Genomic DNA, 6,758 nt, shown 5'->3' with positions numbered 1-6,758 from the left:
ATCCCGTTGCCGGTCCCCGGTCCGGTACGGGGGCAACACTGAGGGTTGCGATCCATTGCCTGACACGGAAAAAAGACAAAAGACAAAAAAAAAAGAAACCATCATGTCAAAGCGATACCTGTACTCCCATGTTTATTGCAGCTCTACTTACAATAGCCAAGATATGGAACCAACCTAAATGTCCATCAATGGATTACTGGATGAGGAAAAAGTGGTATATATACACAATGGAATAGTACCTAGCTGTAAAAAAGAATGACATTTTGCCAATTACAGCTACATAGATGAGCTTGAAGAAAATTATGTTAAGTGAAATGAGCCAGGTACAGAAAGAGAAATACTGCATGTCCTCACTCATAAGTGGGAGCTAAAAAACAAAAAGAAAGAAAGGAACAACCACAATAATGTATTGAACTTTCAGAAGGAGAGAACAGATGTATGGTCACTAGAGATGGGAAAGGGGGAAGCGGAAGAGGGAAAAATTGGGTAATGGGCACAAAGAATGATTATGATTTGTAATGATGAACATGCTAATAATACTGATTTGATGATCATATATTGCACACAAATACTGATAGTCAACTGTGTATCCCATAAATATGTATAATCAATTATGTTTCTAGTGTCAAACCAAACAACCAACCAACAGACAAACTTGGAAAGAGCCCAGGTGAATCACCTTGGAAAGGAATAAATAAACTGGATATAATGGAACTATGATAAAATGGAATACAAATGTTGAAGTGGAATATAACTCATATATAAAAAGGAGGAACTATGAATACAATCACAACACAGATGAAAATCACTGACATTATCCTGACTGAAAGAAATGAGCAAAAAATATATAATGCATGATTTGATTTATATGATGTTCTGAAGCAGGGAAATGATAGAGATCAAAACAGTTGTTGGTTTGAGGGTGGGGTGGAATTGATTTGACGTGGGCTTGATTTCACTTTCTAGGGTGATATATTCTATATCCCAACAGGAATATGGGTTCCATGTTCACAAAACAACCATTAACATTTTGGAAGAACACATACAAAGAAAAACATTTATGAAACACTTTACAAAAGATGCTATGTGGGTATGAGATTGGGGCATGCAGATAAAAGGTGATAAATAATTATGTGAAAATTATAGTGACTTTGCTCAGATAATTACAATGTATCCTGAAATAAAGGCTATGGGCAACTCAACTCTTTGCTTAAATCCGTGAAGAAAAATATAAAAATGGCTTGGAGTTAAGAGTGTCTTATAATTTCTCCAAAGCATTTGCTTGCATACTGTGTAAATTGGTACAAGTTTATTGGAAAGCTGAAAAGACCAACTCAACTCTTTGCTTAAATCCGTGAAGAAAAATATAAAAATGGCTTGGAGTTAAGAGTGCCTTATAATTTCTCCAAAGCATTTGCTTGCATACTGTGTAAATTGGTACAAGTTTATTGGAAAGCTGAAAAGATTGGACATAAATCTGCCTGACTTACTTCAGGCAGGCAGAAAACAATGTGTTTACACACACACACACAGGCACGCACACACATGCAGTGGGGTTATTTGCTTATATTGGCACATGATCAATTAATGAATAATTTTATCTTATATTCATATAGTGAATTGCCATTTCTAATTTTTTTAAATGGTAGCAATCCTTTATTATAATTTTATTTTTTGTATATTCTCAACTTTTGGCAATGTTTTGTACAACTTGGCAGTCTGTATTTTATAATCCTAAAATAGTAGTTCAAACTATTTTTCACACTACATATGTGTGGCCCTCCTTCCCATCACCCACTCCAAAGATACTCTAACCTTTTCCCAGGAGTATGTCTTCCTTCTCTCATACCCATATTAATAGAAACAAGCTGTGAGAAAAATATTAAGAGAAATAAGAATTCTATAATTCAATTAGACACCCTGTCACCAGCATAACTATTGAGCTTTTCTAATATTGGCTTGCTTATCGTTGCCAACCTATTGGCTTTTCCTGGTGATTTTCACAGCTTTATTTTATCAGCCTATTCCTCGACACTTGTTCTGAGCATTAAGCACTCTACCTGGCTCTTAATTGATCCTTGCTTAAACCATTTATCTTACTGATAGAATTTCTAAGCTTCTACTTACTTTCATTTCTCCCCTAATTTTGTCAAGTAGATCTGAGTTATCTTTTAAAGGGAAAAATGTAATATCATTGCCTTCCCTGATAGCTATTCCCATTATGCTCCTTCTGCAGCACCACTTCTCGATGAACGAGCTCTATTTTACCACGGAATTTTAAAGGGGCCAATTTCTTTTTCCTTTTGAAATGAACCAAGCAGCAAGATACAGATCAGCAAAGTTAAAGATTTAATAAAATAATAAAACAGGCAAAAAAATTTACCTTCCTTTTGCAAAGTCCCTGCATTAAACACCGAACATATATTGCAATGCTGAGAACCCAGCTCTTACCAGGATACTTCAAAAAGTTCATGGAAAAATGGAATTAAAAGATAATACGAGTATTTTCACAAACTTTTTAAAGTACCCGCACTCAGCTTCTGTGTATTTCTTTTCCGTGAAGTATTTCCTCAGAGTCTAATTTTAGATTGGAAACACAGACTCCACCTACATGGAATAGCTTCAAAATGCATTTGTTAGCTATTTTCCCCTTCATTTTCTTTTTCTGAGAATGTGTGACTGCAAAAACACCCTCTGAGCTACTTGGTCTGGAAACACTGAAGATTTGCATAGATCTTCCACCCTGTTCTCTTCCATCACATAAAAATGACTAATAAACCGTGGAAAAGTTAAAGACATAAAGGCGAAAACCATGATTAAACCTCTGAGTGGACTAGAATAACTGAAAATGCGCAGCAGTAAATGTGAACTGAAGCTCCAAACCAGGTGGATTCTACATGACCAAAGATAAGCAAAGATGGACAGGAATTCAGCTCCTGCAAAGAAAACTGGACCCAAATTGTATGGACCCTTGGGAAAAAAGATGGTGGACTAGCGTCAAGGACTTGTTGAGGGAATAAAAATTGGTTTGCCTAGAAGCTGATATTAAAAGCAGTTTCTCTTCAGAACATCTTTTTCATACCACCTGATAAGCATCTCGATACACTATGATAGCAGCAGCAGTAAAATGGGTGATAGCTAAAAGAACTATCATGAAACATTTATTTCCAATCCAAAATGGAGCTTTATATTGTGTTCGTCATAAATCTATGTATTCTTCTCTTCCAGATGACTATAATTGTAAAGTAGAGCTTGCTTTGACATCTGATGGCAGGACAACAGTATGCTACCACCCTTCTGTGGACATTACATATGATCACACAAAACATATCCCTCGACCAGATCCTGTGCATAATAATGAAGAAACATATGATCAAGTGCTGAAAACCAGATTAGAAGAAAAAGGTGAACGTCCCTTGATAGAACAACTTAGCAAAATGTTCTTTACTACTAAGCACCATTGGTATCCTTGTGGACAGTACCACAGATGTTGTATAAAACTGGATCCTCCAAAAAACAGATGATATTGATGTTCTTGGTGAAATCAAAGAGACCTGTGCCTCATTTACTATTTGTAACATGAGAAAATGCAATCTGGTGTATTCACTAGTACGTGATACAGTAAAATAATAATAATAAAACATCTTATATATTAAAAAAGAAACCCACAAAGTGTATGGACACTTGCCAAAAAAAGGAGACATTATTAGCTATGAAAATTGGCCTGGCCATAAGTCCCACCAAAAAATGTAAACTTACAAAATAAAAATAATAGAAAGCTGAGATCCAGTTTTTAGGGCCAACGAAAGTTTTGCATTGAATTGCTTGAGGTAATGGGAGAAAATTCAGACAGCTGTGCAACCACCACAGGCAACAAAGGAACCGAATAGTGTGCCTCATTAGGTATAGACACTTGAGATGTCTTACCCAGTTGTAAACTGAGGCTATCAGTGGCCTGCAAAGAAATCCCAAAGAAAATAGGAGGGAAAGAATAAGTATTAGAGGTAAAATCAATAATTAAAAAATGTAGAATATTAAAAAACCAACAGAACCAACAGTTGATTCTTCAAAAAGACTAATAAAATTTATAAACCTGGCAAAAATAAATAAATAACAATTAATAATACATTGCTAATTTATTAAACTATTTATTTACATGTTATAAATAATATTACAAGTATAAGTAATAAAGAATAAAGAACATAAGAGACAAAACAAATTGCCAACAGTAGAAATAAATGGGGACATAATCATAGATACTTTAGACATTGAAAAGGCAATATATGTTTTAAAAAATTTATATGGAAAGACAAATGACCTAGAGGATCTAAGACAAAATTGAAAAGGAAGAAAGAGTGGAAGCAACCATTATACTAGAAGTTGAGGGTTACTACTAAGCTAAAACAACCAAGAAAGCATCAAGTGGTCTTGGCAGAGGAATCAACCTATAAGTCAATAGAAGAACATAAAGAACACAGAAGTGTCCCACACAAATATACCCAAATAATTTTTGACAAAACTGCTAAAACCACTGAATAAAAGGACAGCCTCTTCAACAAATGGTGCTGGTCCAATTGAACAACTATGGCAAAAAAATAAATAAATAAACTTTGACTTAAAATATGTGCCTTACGCAAATGTTAACTCACAGTAGTACTTGGACTCATGTAAAATGTAATACTATGACAATTTTAGAAAAAAATATTTGAAATGTAGGGCTAGGTAGTTTTTGCACTTGGAACCAAAAGTAAGATTTCAAAAAAATGAAAAATTCATAAATTGGATATCATCAAAATTCAAACTGTGGCTTTGCAAAATACCATGTTAAGAATATAAAAACATAATCTACACACTTGAAGAAAATATTTGAATACCACTTATCTTGCAAATAACTTGTATCTGTAATATATAAAGAATTCTAAAATTTTAAGAATAAAAAACAAACAATCCAATTAGAAAATGTGCAAAAGACATGAACAGATATTCACCAGAGTAGATGTCAAGATGGCAATAAGATCATCAAAATATCTTCTGCCTTGTTAGCCATGAAAGAAATGCAAACTAAAACAATGAGAGAGTACTACATAGCTTTCAGAATGGCTAAATAAAAAAAAAAAATAGTGTTAACACCAAATGCTGGTTAGGATACAGAGAAACCAGATTACTCGTAAGTTACTGGTATTCATATAAAATAGCACAGGCTTCTAGAAAATAGTTCAGTAGTTTATTGTAAGACTAAACATGCACTTATCATAATGACCCAGCAATTACACCCTTGGGCATTTATCTCAGAGAAATGAAAAATTATATTTACACAAGAACTTGTATATAAATGTTTATAGCAGCTTTATTTATGATAGCTAAAAACTGGAATCATTTCAGATGTCCTCTCATAAGTGGATTGTTAAGCAAATTGTGGCACCTCTGTACGACAGAGTACTACTTAGCAATGAAAGAAACAAATCATTGATAACACTCCACAAATTGGATGTATCTCTGAGTGAAAACAGCCAATCTGAAAAGGTCACACACTGTATAATTTCACTTATATAACATCTTAACATAAAATTATAGAGATGGAGAGCAGATTAGTGGCTGCTGTGGGTAGAACTGCAGGGAGAGGGACAGGTACAGCTACAAAGAGGTAGAGTGAGGTAGCGTGTGGTAGCATGTATTATGAAACAGTTCTGCACCTTTACTGTGGTGATGATTACACCATCTACGAATGTGGTAAAATTTCACAGAATCACACACACACATACACACACACACACTTGAACAAGTGAGTGCATGTAAAATGGGTAAAATCTGAATAACCTCTATGGGTTGCACCTATGTTAAGTTTTTGGTTTTGATATATTACTATAGTTGTGCAAGATTTTACCATAGAGGGAAACTGGGTGAGGGTCAACAGGACTTGCATGTACACTTTTTTGCCAATTCCTGTGAATCTACAAATATTTAGAAATAAAAATTTAACTCCCTTCCTCCTTCCCCCAAAAGACAATAAATTTATTTTGAACAACATCAACCAATTCATTAGACATTGAGATGAAACAGGCAAAGTCCAGGAAAAACAAAATTAAAAAAAATCATACAGAAATAAAAGAAATAGAAAGCCAGTATAAACCTGTGTTTTTCTGTTGTTTACAAACCTCAAAGGAAAAACATATGGTTTCACAAGTGACAACTGAATTCTATCAAACATTTTATAAACGACATCTCTTCTAAAGAGTGGAAAAGATTCCCTACTAACTTTTTTTTTTTTTTTTGTCTTTTGTCTTTTTTCCGTGTCCGGCAATGGATCACAACCCTCAGTGTTGCCCCCGTACCGTACCGGACCGGGGACCGGCAACGGGATCACAACCCTCGGCGTCGCTCCCGCGCCTCGCTCAGCCAGTGAGCAGGAACCGGTCTGTATGTGGGATCCGAACCCTCGGGCGGGAGCGCCGCCGCACTTCCCAAGCGGCGCACTATCCAGTGTGCCACCGGGCCGGCCCCCTACTAACTTTTTGAGGCTGCCATAACCTGATAGTGATACAATGAAGACTTTGCAAGAAAGAAAAGCTGCATATCAAAATATCTTATGATTATGGATGCAAAAATCTAAAGAAATCTCAGAAAAATGAATCCAACAATGTGTAAAAAGGCTAATGCATCAAGACGAAGTGGGTTTTATTTCAGGAATTCAAAGTTGGTTAAAAGGGGAAAATCAATACACATAATTTCTAATTTCAACAGAAAATGGAGAAGAAATA

At 35.1% G+C, this 6,758-nt stretch overlaps 1 pseudogene; it reads left to right on the top strand.

The window, feature by feature from the left end:
• Positions 1 to 3,107: 3,107 nt before the first annotated feature.
• LOC103600255 lies at positions 3,108 to 3,524 on the top strand (annotated as a pseudogene).
• The last annotated feature ends 3,234 nt before the right edge of the window (positions 3,525 to 6,758 follow it).

Source organism: Galeopterus variegatus, unplaced genomic scaffold, assembly GCF_000696425.1.
Source record: "Galeopterus variegatus unplaced genomic scaffold, G_variegatus-3.0.2 Scaffold3278, whole genome shotgun sequence".
NCBI classification, from domain to species: Eukaryota; Metazoa; Chordata; class Mammalia; order Dermoptera; family Cynocephalidae; genus Galeopterus; species Galeopterus variegatus.
The sequence above is the reverse complement of the archived record's forward strand: the minus strand, read 5'-3'. Positions and strand labels throughout refer to the sequence as shown.